At 41.2% G+C, this 15678-nt stretch overlaps 1 pseudogene; it reads left to right on the top strand.

Moving 5' to 3' along the window:
• Positions 1 to 14155: 14155 nt before the first annotated feature.
• Positions 14156 to 15678, top strand: part of LOC117530528 — a 57385-nt pseudogene continuing 55862 nt past the window's right edge.

Raw genomic sequence — 15678 nt, 5'->3', positions numbered from 1 at the left:
ATACCGTTTAAAATCACAAAGTACTTTTAGCCGAGTACTCGATTCCAAAAATATTCAATATCTGCAGCCCTAATTGCATAAATTTTTACACAAACTGCACTCTAAGAAATGTTGAATTTAATTGATAAAGTTAAGGTAACTTTTTCCACATAACATTGTCAATTAAGTGCAAAACAATATGGTAGTTGAAATTAATGAAATCAAATGAAACATTGTTACTTAAAATTAACAGTTGCAAGTATATTGAAAATGATTGTATTAATTACATTTAAAACCCCTGTGTTTCATTTCTTAGTGTGTTGCAGCAGTTATTGGATTCAGTCTGAAGGCAGAATGTTCACTTTGGGCTTTAGCACCTCGTGCATCTGACTTCAGTCTCCCACATACCATCTGGTAAACTGAGATCATGATTTTTTTTTTTTCACTCTTGGAAAGCCTTAAATGAACAATGTGCACATATAGATCACGTTTTTTTATATATTACTTTAATGGAACTGATTGTAATCATTAATAAAACTCTTAAGCAAACCCTGTACTCATGTCACTGTTCAAAGAATTTACATTTTTAACAACTCTTCCCTAGGAGAGTAATTGTTCTACAATAGTTCTCTGGTACAAGAGCCCCACGAGTATTATGGTTAAAACTGATCATATCAGCTTTGGCAAAACATCCAATAACATTTAAGATGTTGAAATTATCAAATGATATTAAAACATGAACTTTAATTGCTCTTGCAATATTTAACATCATTCAAAGTTGACATTGGCAAACTAAATTTAAAATTTTCTGGTATTTCTACCAAACCTGGGGTTGCTGATGAACATTGTGTGCAGGATGACATGAGATGTTTTGTAAGTCACTACAGAGGTGTTATCAGGTTATAAAAACAGCATTTTCAGTTTTTGACATGTTTATTTCTCGGTAACTTTTACATAATATGAGAAAGATGTTATATTTACACACAAACGAAGCGCCATTAGCAGCTAGTTAGACCAGCTAGTGATGTCGCCACACTGTCTGTGAAAAGTCTTGTAAATCACTCTAGAGGTGTTATCAGGTTACAAAAAGTGTTATCAGTTTTAGAAGTGCTCTCACTAGCTTTTACATAATATATGAGAAACATGTTCTATTTACACAAACTGGGTTTTGGGCACCAGAAAGAGACCAGCCAGTGACGTCACAATGCTGCTCTACTCTGATTGGCTGTCACACCTGCCCCTCAAAAAAAAAAAAAAAAAGAATTTGCATGATTCATAACATAAAAGAAGTAAACAGAATATGACTTTTTGACATGCTAAAATAGGTCAAGGTTAGCCATCTTTGAACTTATCCCAAGAATGTTCCCTGTGAATTTGAAGACTCTAGCAGTAATAGGACTGGAATTATGCTGAGCAGAGACAGACGCAAAGCCTTTGCAATACCCGATTTCCATGTTTTGATGATTTCAGGTAAAAACTACTATGCCCTACCTCAAACCTGTTAAGCCACTCATCAGAAACATGGAAAGATCAATGTGCTCTTCATCAGCGGTCAGTGACCAACATTAGTAACATCCAACTTGAACAGTTTTGGTGTTAAATCACCATGTAAATTGGAGCTGTCATTTTGGCAACAGTTTAGATATTAATGTTAAGGCTACCACTCTGCTTTTTAAAAAGCTGCTTAGCTGATACTTGTCAAAGATTGGGATTTTTGTTTTGTTTCCCAATTGAGCCCCTTTTGACCCTTACAAAGACTTGTCAGGAGTTTTCCAGAGACAACAGCTTTCAAACCACCCCAACATTCAAAGGAAGTTGACACTATTGATGCAGTGCTGCTTAGACCTTGAGAGAAGACCTGAAAACTGCCTTGAACTTGTTTTGTTGACTATTTAAACTACAGCCATGGCTTACAGTTTGACAGTCTAGCATGTTAACCCTTCATGAGTTGATCTACTCCAGGCAGGGGTCGCCCACTGACGGTGCCTGTGGTGCTGATGCCTGTGCGGCTACACCCATGAGTACAAATGAAGTTGGACTACAGCAGTTGCAAAATGGACTATGCTCCAAGACTGGATCTGAAGACCCAATCCCCTCTTCCTCTCCCCAACCAACTGGTGGTGTTCTGGACATCTGCATGGACTTAATTCTCAATTTTGATGTTCCTGTATTGTTAAAAATGTTTTAGTATGACTTAAACAGTGGGCCACCCCTTTGAGTCTGGACTGCTTGAGGTTTCTTCCTCAAAATTATCAGAGGGAGTTTTCCTTACCACTGTCGCCAGTTAGACCTTACTTGTGTGAACCACCTATGATTTGGCGCTATAAACAGTGGTATGTAAACGTTTGGGCACCCCTGATGATATCCATGATTTTCCTTTGTAAATCATTGTTTGTTTGGATCAGCAATTTCCATTAAATATATTGCATAGCAGACAAACACAGTGATATTTGAGAAGTGAAATGAAATTTATAGGATTTACAGAAACTGTGCAATAATTCTTTTAACAAAATTAGGCAGGTGCATAAATTTGGGCACCCCAACAGAAAAAAATACATCAATATTTAGTAGATCCCCTTTTGCAGAAAAAAACAGCCTCTAAACACTTCTATAGCTTCCAGTGAGAGTCTGGATTCTGGTTGAAGGTATTTTGGACCATTCTTCTTTACAAAACAGGTCAGATTTGTTGGTTTCCGAGCATGGGCAGACTACTTAAAATCACACCATAGATTTTCAGTAATATTCAGGTCTGGGGACTGAGATGGCCATTCCAGAACATTGTACTTGTTCCTCTGCATGAATGTCTTAGTAGATTTTGAGCAGTGTTTAGGGTCATTGTCTTGTTGAAAGATCCAGCCCCGGCACAACTTCAATTTTGTCACTGAATCGTAAACATTGTTCTCAAGAATCTGTTGATATTGACTGAAATCCATGTGACCCTCAACTTTAACAAGATTTCCAGTACCTGCACTGGCCACACAGCCACACAGCATGATGGAACCACCTCCAAATTTTACTGTAGTTGCAAGTATTTTTCTGGAATGCTGTGTTTTTCAGCCATGCATACTGCCCTTTATGTCCAAATAACTCTATTTCAGTTTCATCAGCCCACAGCACCTTATTCCAAATTGAAGCTGACTTGTCCAAATGTGCTTTAGCATACCTCAAGCGACTCCATTTGTGGTGTGTATGCAGAAAATGCTTCCTCTGCATTACAGCATCTCCTTGTGCAAAGTGCGCTGTATAGTTGGACGATGCACAGACACTATCTGCAGCAAGATCATGTTGTAGGTCTTTGGAGCAGGTCTGTGGGTTGACTGACTGTTCTCACCATCCTTCACTTCAGCTTATCTGAGAATTTTCTTGACCTGCCACTTCAGGGCAGGCCTTAACTAGTACTGTGCCTGCGGTCTTCCATTTACTCACCATGTTCCTCACAGTGGAAACTGACAGATGAAATCTAATAGCTTTATATATCCTTCCCCTAAACCAGGACGTTGAACAATCTTTGTTTTCAGATCATTTGAGAGTTGTTTAGAGGCTCCCATGTTGCCACTCATTAGAAGAGATGGAAAGAGTAGAAACATTTGCAAATGGCCAGCTGAAATACCCTTTCTCATGATTGGATTCACCTGTGTAAGGAGGTCAAGGGTCAATGAGCTTACCAAACCACTTTTGTGTTCCAATACTTAGTGCTAAATGGATGCAAATCAAAATGACAAGGGTGCCAAAATTTATGCACCTGCCTAATTTTGTTTAAATAATTATTGCACACTTTCTGTAAATACTAGAAACTTCATTTCACTTCTCAAATATCAGTGTGTTCATCTGCTATATGATATATTTAACTGAAATTTCTGATCCAGATAACCAATGATTTATAAAGGAAAATTATGAAACTTATCAGGGTGCCCAAACCTTTGCATGCAACTGTAAATGAAATAAACTGAATTAAAATTGAATTGTTCAACTTTTATGATACCTAAGATCTTGTGGAGTCATGAGGTGCTTGGTGATGCTGATATTCTTGCAGAAGAATATGCAGCTCTTTAGGGTGAAGACTGGATGTCTTTGGTAGGCGGTGTCTTTGGAGGATCCTTGGATCTCGCTGGAATCAAGCGAGTGGTTACATCGAGGAAACATCGCCTACAATATTTTGTCCATGCAGTGTGTTTCTGTAGATGTGATCTAGAACGCAGCTGTCCGATTGTTGAGAACCTTGGAAACTGCTGCAGATTGGTTATTGTTGGAAAGTGATGGACCACTCAGCACAACCAGGTGGTCTCTTTGGTTGAAGATCCTCGATCTAATTCAGACTTAAACTGCTCTGCGTGTAGACATAGAGAATATGTGAATTTAATTTACACTAATTTAAATTTCTTTATTGTACTGCTGAACATGTGATTCAATTTCCTTTTCGTTTATCTTCTCCCAAGTTTATACAGACTCGTTTTTGTGTTCGGTGTCTTGCTCCAGGACACCGCCAACCCTTCGGTCGGTGAACAGCCTGCTGCAGCGGCCCTGTCAAATAACGCAGCTTTTTACGAGCTTGAAGAAGATACATGAATGCAACATTTGCAATGATTACGGTAGCGGAAAGTTGGAGCACACAAGGGCAATTTCCGTTGGGATTTTCAAAGTAAAATCCTTAATGGGACTTAAAGTAAATGCATAAGAGAAAATAGTTGCAGCAACCAGGGAAAAGCTGTGGTGCAAGGCAAAATTCTCAGTTTTGCAATCTTTTACGTGACCTCCTACAGGAGTCACGATGTTGCTCCTTCGCTATCCCAGTTGGTATGGTTTGTCCACAGCATTAAAATGCCTGCTTGATTCTTCCTTTTTAGAAGATTAATAGGACATGTCCACCTGCAAAGAATGCCTGAAGTGGATGACCAGTGGACGGAGAGATTACAGGTCTCATCCGGCCTGGAAAGCCCACAGGTGGATGTCGATGGGGACATGAACTGTTGAGCCTCTTTATTTAGACCTGGGTGCAGATTAACGTGGAAAATGGAAAATATTGATTTTTGCATTTCTTCCAAATCAAGATGCAATAACATAAGCAGCCAGATGAATCATTCACATCCAGACGTTCTCCATGTCCTTCTGATGTTTATCAAAAGTCCCCACACCAGAAGGGATTTAATAGTCCCATAGGCATCATCTTGTCTGATCTGGACTCCGGGTTGAACGTACCTGGAAAACCAGTATAGGTTCCTAGAGTTTATAGATGGAGATGTTGGGGGTGGGGGTGTCCAAAGAAGAGTTATGAAATTTATACCAGAATGATCTGATTTGGAATCTTAATCCAGATTAAGTGATTTCAAATCAACAACACTGGAAAACCAAAGAATGAGATGTGATTTATTAGCAGGGTTTAAAATACTAAATGGATATGAACCAGATGATAGTGGGGTTTTTTTCAACCAGACTGAATAATATGAATTTCTGTACTGTCTCCATCTGCAACGGTTTATCTGATTTCACTGTATGAGCAACAATCAATTTGTTTTGAGGAACATTGTGATTATTTTTTATATTTGTTTTCGATTGATTGTATTTACGTGTGTTGTATGTAATATAGTTTCAGGGCCTGTAGCCCTCAGTCACACTCATGATGTCTACTTTTTATGTACTTTGCGCATTTATTTCACAGCAATAAATAAATTACAAATTAACAAGATGGTTGAACCTTCACTTCAAGATTTTTCCTGTTCCTGTCCTATTTGAACATCATGAGCTGGAGACACACACGGAACGGTTCTGGACTACATTCAGTTCTGCATCGGGAATGTGACTGTGACAAAAACCATCCGGGCTTTTCCAAATCAGAAACCCTGGATAACCAGCCAGGTCCGCTCACTCCTCAGGGCCTGCGACGCTGCCTCCAGGTCAGGTGACAGAGCTCTGTATAGTGCTGCCAGAGCTGACCTGAAGAGAGGAGTAAAAAGACCAAAGGCGGACCACAGGATGCAGATAGAGTCCCATCTGTCTAGCAACAACGCACAGAGGGTGTGGCAGGGAATAGATGACATCACAAACTTCCGGGGTTGTGATGCTCCAACAGTGGACCTGAGTGCACCACTGGCAGAGGAGCTAAACAGCTTCTTTGTTCGGATCTTCCCAGCTGCACCCACCTGCTCCTGCCCTCCCCCCGCCCTCACCTGGTCCCCGCACCACCCCACTCACTGTAAAAGAGCATGATGTCAGGCGAGTACTCCTTGCAGTGAACCCCAGGAAAGCTGCTGGCCCAGACGGAGTACCTGGCAAGGTGCTCAGAGCATGTGCCAACCAGCTCGCCCCCACCTTCACCAGGATGTTCAACCTCTCCCTGGACCAAGCAGTCATCCCGTCCTGCCTGAAAACCTCCACCATAATCCTGGTGCCGAAGAAGTCTCCCATCACCAGCCTGAATGATTACCGCCCGGTGGCCCTCACTCCGGTAATCATGAAGTGCTTTGAGAGACTGGTTCTTGAGAGACTGGTGGCACATCAAGGACCACCTCCCCCCAGACCTCGACCCTCACCAGTTTGCATACAGGGCAAACAGATCCACAGAGGACGCCATCACCGTAGCTCTCCACTCTGCTCTAAACCACCTGGAGCAGCCGCAGAGCTACGTCCGAATGCTCTTTGTGGATTATAGTTCTGCCTTCAACACAATAATCCCAGACAGACTCACCACAAAACTGGACACTCTCGGCTTCCACCCTCTCACATGTGCCTGGATTAAAGACTTTCTTTCCAACCGTCCCTAGACTGTGAGACTCGGCCCCCACCTCTCCTCCACCCACACGCTGAGCATCGGCTCTCCACAGGGCTGCACGCTGAGCCCCCTCCTCTACTGCCTCTACACCTACGACTGCAGACCGGCCCACAAGAACAACCTTATCGTCAAATTTGCAGACGATACCACAGTGGTCGGTCTCATCTCCGGAGGTGATGAGGCTGCCTACAGAGAGGAGATCCAGCAGCTGGCAGCCTGCTGCTTAAAGAACAACCTCGCTCTAAACACTAGGAAGACCAGAGAGATCATCATTGACTTCAGGAAACACTGCACTGACCCTGCCCCCCTTCTCATCAACGGCGAGCGTGTGGAAAGGGTCCACACCTTCAGGTATCTCGGCGTCCTGATCTCAGACTGTATCTCCTGGTCCAACAACATCTCCTCTATCCTCAAGAAGGCTCAGCATCGGCTACACTTCCTGAGAGTCCTCAGGACCTGCTGCTGGCCTTCTACCGCTCATCCATTGAGAGCCTGCTGACATACTGCATCACAGTATGGTTTGGCAGCTCCACCGCTGCTGACAGGGAGAGAATGCAGAGGGTTGTTAAGGCAGCACAGAAGATCATCGGCCGCCCTCTGCCCTCCCTGTTGGATATTTACACCTCCCGCTGCCTCAGCAGAGCCAAAGCGATCTCCAAAGACTGCTTTCACCCTGGCTCTGCCCTGTTTGACCTGATGCCGTCAGAGAGGCGCTACAGGCTCACAAGGACAAAAATAAACAGACTGAAAAACAGTTTCTTCCCCAAAGCCATAACCACATTGAACTCTAGCATGCACTGATCGTCCTCGTGCAATCCTAATCATGTGCAATAACCCAATCACCCATGGACAATATACATTTCTGTGCAATATATTTATATCCTAGCCGCACCTTGCACTAGTGTCAATTGTATATATATATATTTTCCTTAGATTGTTGAATTTTTCTTCATATCTTGTTTTTGATATACTCTTGCACTATTTTTATCTCTTATTTTGCACTATTTTTATTCTATTTTATTGCACTGCAACTGGATGGCCCTAATCTCGTTGTACCAATGTGTAATGACAATAAAAGGCTTTCTGATTCTGATTTTATTTTAAAGAGCAGTTTTTATTACTTCCTGCCCCACTGTACTATTTGCAGTTACCTTGACGCAGCGGGGGGAGTCCAATGGAAGCCTTCGTCGCAGTCCGGTGGAGACAATCGGCTGCGATTTAATGTACAAATATTGTCCGATTCCGGTATAAGAGGCTTTAAGTGGTGTCGCAGTGAAACCGTCGGCGTGTGCGGTTTTGTTTTCGACTATCAGAGCCACTCGAGTGCCGGTACCGGCGTCTGTTCGGCCTTGTTTATACTGTGCAGAGAAAGCAGGCCCGGTCCTGTCTGTGCCACTTTAACGGCCGTCTGGCTTTTCAACGCACCAAGTGAGTGGAAACATCCGCATCGCTTCCTATTCGGTAATCGGTATTAAACGGATTTGTTTGTCGGCTCCCTTTTTTTTTTTCCTGGCTGTGATGTCAGTTTGTGGCAGTGGTTAGCACTTAGCCGACTGCGCTACGCTGTTGCTGTTACACGATGCTAACGGATAGCAGCTAAAACTTGAGCTAACGTTAGCGCTGACTGAGGTGTGTAGCTGATGGCAAACCAATAAGTCTAATAATTCCTTTTATTTATGGATAAGTTATTGCCCATCGTGTGTGTTATTCATAGTAACACAGCTTATTCCCTTAAATTCACTCGTTTGTTGCCGGTACTGACAGCTGTAGTTTAGCACCAAGCTAACGTTAGCATTGTTCTGTTAAACCAGCTGTTCAACTAGTAATTACTTTATAAACCGATTTTTCAAATTTTCTTGTTTAATCGTTTTGTTTTTGTCATCCACAAAGTGCATAAGTGCTAACACGTAAATGTGATATCCAGTTATTATTGTTATTGTTGTTCTAACAATTTATACGTCATTTTAATAATGAATAAATGAAATCAAAGGCAGAAACCTGTAAATTTTACAATTTCTAAAAAATCTCGACTTTATAGTTTTTGTTTGAACTAAACTTATTGAGTTTATACTTCCTCTGTCAAATCCAAGCAATCCTGCAAATTAGCATTTTGTGTTTTTCATGTGATTTTTAAAAAATGACAATAATAAATAAGCCACAAAATCACTGTTATTTAATTTGAATTATTTAATTGCATTGTCTGTGTTCAAGTGTTAAGCCACATTGACACTTACACAAATTTGATACCCACACTGGCACACAATCTTGCATGCCAATGAGTAAACCCATCATAAACTGTTGTAAACTTTGATTGCATACCAGTGCAGGGATCAAATTTGTGCAATTGTCAAGGTGGCTTTACTGTTTTCTGTCAGTTTACATCCAGCATTGATGTTTCCCAGCATTTTAAAACACCTGTTTCCAATGGCACCCACAGAGCAGTGTTCAGAAACCACACTTGTAAGCCCACTTGTCAGATGTGACCAGATGTTTTGTGTGTCTGTGTGTATGCGGTGTTTATTGTCCTTATGAGTCGAAGTTGTCAGAATCAATGTATTCACTCAAATGTTTCCCGATTCAGCCCTACGTTAGCCAGGTGTTCTGTACAGGGTGTACACTGCCTCTCACCTGACGATTGCTGGGATATATTCCCCCCTCCCTGACCCCTGATTGGAGAAAGCGGGTATCGAAAATGACTGGTAAATGGACTGCATTTATATAGCGCTTTTCACCTTGATGTCAGGCTGCTGCCATACAAGGCGCCCACTACACACCAGGAGCAACTAGGGGATTAAGGACCTTGCCCAAGGGCTCTTAGTGATTTTCTGGCCAGGCTGGGATTTGAACTCAGGATCCTCTGGTTTCAAGCCCAACGCTTAACCACTAGACCATCACCTCCCCCATGAATGACATAGACATAGACAACTTTATTCATCCCACCAGGGGCATTTGGTTTCAGCAGCCTGCATACCGGCACATCAACAATTCCTGACACAATATCTATTCAGCTCTCTGAGCTGTTGAGGAGCGTTTGATGGTTTTTCACAAGTGTTCAACATTCTGGACGAAATGCCATATGCATTTTAATCCATGGGCTGGCCATAAGGCCAGAATGGGAACATGAAATTGCACTGCATCTGTGCATCAACCACATGTTCTTGTGTTGCTGACCTGATGATGGGAACAAAATTTATCTGATAATTATTGTATTTGAACTGAACATCCAAAGTATACCACTATTTGTTTGAACATGAGTAAGTCCCTACGGCTGCTCCCTTGTTTCCACTTGGGTCGCCACAGCAAATCCAAGGTGGATCTGCATGTTGATTGGTACAAGTTTTACGCCGGATGGCCTTCCTGACGCAACTGCACGTTACATGGAGAAATGTGGCAGGGGTGTGGTTTGAACCGGGAACCGTCCACACTGAAACCAAATACACTAACCACGTGGCCACCATGTTTATGTTTGAGCATAATTTGGTTGAATCAAGTCCCTGTAAGGGACCACATCACTTTACTAAAGAGAATCTTGTCATTTTGTTGTTGTGTTTTTGGTTGGCGTCAGCAAGCTCTTTTAATATCTCTGTTGTAACCAATTGGCCGCAAGATAAAGCGCATCACTATTTCAAACTGCTACCACATGTTTAATCGTTGCTGTCGTCCAAGTGTGGTCCACTTTTTAATCACCCCACTGCCTGCCTCACTCGCTAGGTAATCGGTTGCACTGTAGCCTAAAACTCAGTGTTCACACACCTCTTGGGCACTTAAAAAAACAAAATCAGTGTTTTTTTACTTTCTGTTTGTAAAATTTTTTAATTGATATTTATGTGATACTGTCTGTTTCTTTGTTTGTAATCTTGACATCATTGTAAATGAGCATTACCATCAGTGGTCCTGTAAGAATGTTAAATAGAAGTTGGATGGATGAATTTGGTTTTCATTAGAGCCTGACTGATATGGACTTTTGGGGTGGGGGTGGGGGGACAATACCAATATCAGAGAGTGCTAATAAATCTGGTGATATATGCATAAAAAATGGCAATGTTTCTTAACCTTTTGCTTTCAAACCTTTATGACAATGAAATATAATAGAGGTTTGATGTTTTACAACTTAAACGTGATCTTTATTATAAAAAATATGAATGTAACCAACAACCAGCCAAGGTACATCAAGATGCCATCACTCAGATCGGCAGTTGATGTGTTGCATCGCTCAGCATTTGCATAAAATGATACTTCTAATCTATTTTTTTGCCCTGTCTAGCTGACTACACAGCGACCACATGTCTCTTGCCTCTGGAAAAAGCCCACTCTGAAAATGAATGACAGCTAATCGCTTTGCCTCTTTGCCGCTTTGCCTGTTACAGCTAATGTGACTAAGGGGTGACGGGGGTCCGAGCCATGCTTGACAGCATTGTAAACAATGCCATCTGAAATAAGCTGTGGGATGACACCATTTCCAACAGCTAAAGTGTTTTTCTGCATTGTTTATTCGGCAAATAAAAATTTTCATATCAGCAGAAATATCATAGATACAGATATTTTTGTGAAAGGCTCATATTGGCCAACCAACATGTTGGTCCCGCTCTGCTGAAATTGTTTTTTTTTTTTTTCTAATAAATATTTGGCAACACAGACAACTTGACACTTTGCACCTGAACAATGAAATAGTTTATCCACTAGGGGGCAGATTGGAGTCATCCCTACTTGACTGACTTCAGGATATTGTGTCGGCTCATGTGCCCTCTTCTGAAAAAGCATAGAATAGTGTTGTTACCCAGAGTTCCATTCTCTGAACTTAAAAGTTGTGTATGTGGTTTTTGATTGAGCTTGTGCATCAGAGTTTAAAATATTTTAATTATTGTCCTTTTTTAATTATTGTTGTTGTTGTTATAAATTGGAGATGTACACGGTGATATCATTTATTGCTTTTTAAGGGATTGGTTGCACAAGCTGAGTGGGATGGGCTGACTAACTCATTCACTTCTCATCACCACAGTGCTGTAAATTCACCCTCCTACAACTACAAACATTTACACTCCTCTGCAATGAACAGTGGTTTGTTAATTCTCTGTTTATGTTGCTAACACCAACAATGTACAGTCTTGTGGTTGTACAGGCTGTGTGCTGACTGTTGCCTCTAAATTTGAAATTTATATAAATTTCATGTGGATGTACATTCCAGCAGGTTGCAGCACAGTAAGTGATGTGTTCCTTTACATACAGGCTCATGATCCTTGTTCAAAACGTGTTTCAAATGCTTTGAATTAAACTGAGTATAGACGTGTTAGAAAACAATGACAAGCTGACAACTCTGAATGGAAGATGTCCTGACTCCTGGGAGAACAATGAATTGAAAAAAAGAATGTTATGAGTCTTTTTAAGTGTAGATGACACCAAAAAAAAAAAAGTGCACAAATGATCACTAAAAACAATGAAATGTTGATACTTAAAAAAATCCTGAACAATAAAAGTCTATGTGCTCAGGTGAAGGATAAGCAACAGCTGTCTGAAGCCTGCTGTCTATTTCAGCCGTTAGCTTATGTTGTTGCTACGTCATCAGCAGAACAGCACTTGGTGATTTAAGCCCAGTTCAGTTGTAAACACAGCGAGGTCAAGCTGTTTTCGGATAGTGTGGAGCTTTTTTTAAGTTCAGTCTGAAGGTGATTCTGAAGAAACTGTGAGGTTATGGTTTTGAGCCTTATTTAGATGACAATGAAAGAGCCTAAACCTTGGAGGAAAACCTTCAGTCTGACAACAGTGATGATGTTTGCAGAGTTCAGAACACAGAATGGTGATTAGAAAAATAAAAAAAATTAAAGAATGCAGGTGATTTCGGCATGCAGGTGGAGATGAACTGTTTTGTGCGTTTTTAATTTCTTTTAGTTTTTGTGCCAGCTGTTTGGTCGGAATCAACAGATTAAACAAAATCGTTTTACTATCTGTGACATCAGAAAAAAGGTGACGAAGTGTGGATTTTTTTTTTTCTTAGAAATAGGTACATACCTTTCAAATCTGAAAAATGACATGAGGGACTGAAAATATCAGCTATTTTTAAAATGAATACGTTCTTCTTGAATACAGTTAATGTACTGTATGTTAGCAGTGTAGCACATTAGTATTAATATCAAAACCATTCACACCGAAAACACGGTGCAGCTCCCACCCAAACCACTCGGTGGAATCGGGGCTGTCAGTAGCCTGTAAAAATCCATAAATTAATGGGGCTATTAAGATGATGGTTCTGGCACTGATATCACTTCCTTCTCCAATTTCGGGACTCGCCAGGAAGTTCCTGGTTTTTAGTGGTGTGCAGTTCAAAATCTGAATATTTATCTCTTCAGTAACTGCGCACAAGGAAAGGATAAATTTGTTGTGTAAAACTGTTGTGTAATTTTAGCCTTAAATACTTGTAAAAAATACTTGTAAATACTATGTAAAAAAATTACATATGTTAATTACACTTTAACTTGTTTAAAGCGCCTGGGTTAATAGGAAAAAATATTATTTATCCTATGGGTCTAATGCTCCCCCCCCCCCCCAACCAGAAAAAATGAATAAATAAAATCCTTGTGGGTTATGTGTACCAGACTGTTAATACTTTAACATGGACTTGAATGGGAACCTGTTTGCTTTTGAAGCCAGCCTCAAGTGGCCATTCAAGGAACTGCAACTTTCCTTTTTTTTTTTTTTTTTTTTCCCTGCTGGGCTTCATCTGAGCCTATTGAAGCTAACTCGGGGGAAAAAAAAACATGTAACTTATGCTCTGGTGCGATTTATATCTCTCTTTCCCCTCTTCAAGATTTATTTATTTATTTATTGTTTTGACAGGTGAGATTTATACTCTAGAAAATACGCTCATTGTTTGGTCCATAAAATAGTTACAAATGCCAGTTGTTGTTTTCCAGAGCTCAAGATGATGCTTTCAAATGTCTTTATTGTCTACATCCCAGAAGTATTCAATTTACTAGGGAGGAGTAAAACAGCCACTAAAATAAAATACTCACGTTTAAGATAATGAAATCAGAGACTCGAAGAAAAAGATTTTACACAACTAATTGATTTATGAAAATAGTTGTTGACTAATTTGGGCTATATGGGATAATACATTGGCAAAACAAAGTTCCTTATAGTATTGTTCTGGTGCATAAAAATTCACCTTGAACTTATCAGTTAATTCTTGTTATGCACTTTATTATTTTTTAATTTGGTGAGTTTTGAGATGATATAGCTTTTATTGTTTTTGAGTTCCTGTTGACATAAATTGGCTGGGATGAAATGATTTACAGAGCTGTGTATTAGCAGCTTGAGCAAAATCTCTGGCGGGTGCCACATGTTCTTAGCAATTTGTATCTGACATGTTGTTTGTGGTGTCCTTGTCTTCTCAGAGAATATGACCCAGATGCAACAATGACATCCAGATTTGGTAAAACCTACAGCCGGAAAGGAGGCGAGGGCACTTCAAAGTTTGATGAGGTCCTGTCCACTAAGAGAGGTACCCTCAGCACCAAATGGGGTGACACCACCTACAAAGCCAAGGTGAGCTCCAAGCGTGCTGGTGCTGCCAGGAACAACTCTGTCCAGGAGGTGCACAAGCGGCCCTGTCCCTGTGGAGACGAGCTGGATGACCCGTTTGGGTTCGACAGCGATGAGGAATCCAAGCCAGTGTCCTCTCGCACTGCTCCGCAGGCCAGCAGCAAGTCCTCTCCTGCCAAGCCAGCCTCAGCCGAGCCTCCACAAGCAGAGAGGCCGGGTGTCACACTGCACACCGGGAGCAGGTCCAACGCCCAGGGAGGGTCACACAATACTATGTCTAGTCGAGGGGTATCATGGCTGGGTGGTGACAGGAACCAGTCTAGACTGTTGGAGGACACACAACCATTCTTCAACAGCAGTGGCTCTAACATGGGTAACATGGCCACATTACATAAACGATACACAGAGGCCCTAAAGTGGCTAATGCGGTTTGTTACATAAATGATACATAGCGGCTCTAGCATAGCTAACACAGCTACATTACATAAACAATACACAAATTTCAAATGTATTAATTTATATAGCGCCAATTCGTGACAGGTTGCCTCAAGGCACTTCACACATCACTACTCGAAAAACAGAACAAAATGAAGTAAAAGCTTAAAAAGCACAATAAAATAATAAAAACATAAAAAGTAAAAAGAATTAAAAAATACACACAATAGCATAAAATACTAACAATAAAACAGGGAAAAAGATGGGTCTTCACTCTAGACTTAAAAATCGCCACAGAGTCCGAGTGCCGTATCTGTTCCGGGATGATCATTCCACAGAGATGGGGCATGGTAAGAAAAGACTCTGTGACCTGCAGACTTTTTATTCACCCTAGGAACACATAGCATTCCTGCACCCTGCGAACGCAAGGCCCAAGCCGGTAAGTAGGGCTTAACCAAGTCAGCCAGGTAAGGATGTGCCAGTCCGTGAATAATTTTATAGGCCAGAAACAGCACCTTAAAATCCGATCTCAGAGAGACAGGAAGCCAATTAATGAAGGGATGCCAAAACGGGTGTAATGTGGTCGAACATGGCTAACACAGCTTCATTACATAAACAATACGCAGCAGCTCTAACATGGTTAACACAGCTACAAAACGCAGTGCAGCACTAATGTTGCAAGTATAGCTTTGTTACATAAACGATACACAGCAGCTCTAACGTGGGTACCACAGCTTCGTTACATAAACAGTACGTAGTGGCTTAGCGTTGCCAACGCAGCTTTGTTACATAAACGATACACAACGGCTCTGAAGTGGCTAATGGAGCTTTATTACATAAACGATACGCAGCGGCTCTAAAGTGCTACCAGAGCTTTATTACATAAATGATACACAGCGGCTCTAACGTGGTTACCACAGCTTTGTTACATAAGCAGTACGTAGTGGCTTTAGCGTGGCTAA

Source organism: Thalassophryne amazonica, chromosome 18 (assembly GCF_902500255.1).
Source record: "Thalassophryne amazonica chromosome 18, fThaAma1.1, whole genome shotgun sequence".
Lineage (NCBI taxonomy): Eukaryota > Metazoa > Chordata > Actinopteri > Batrachoidiformes > Batrachoididae > Thalassophryne > Thalassophryne amazonica.
This window is presented reverse-complemented; position numbering and strand designations above follow the sequence as displayed.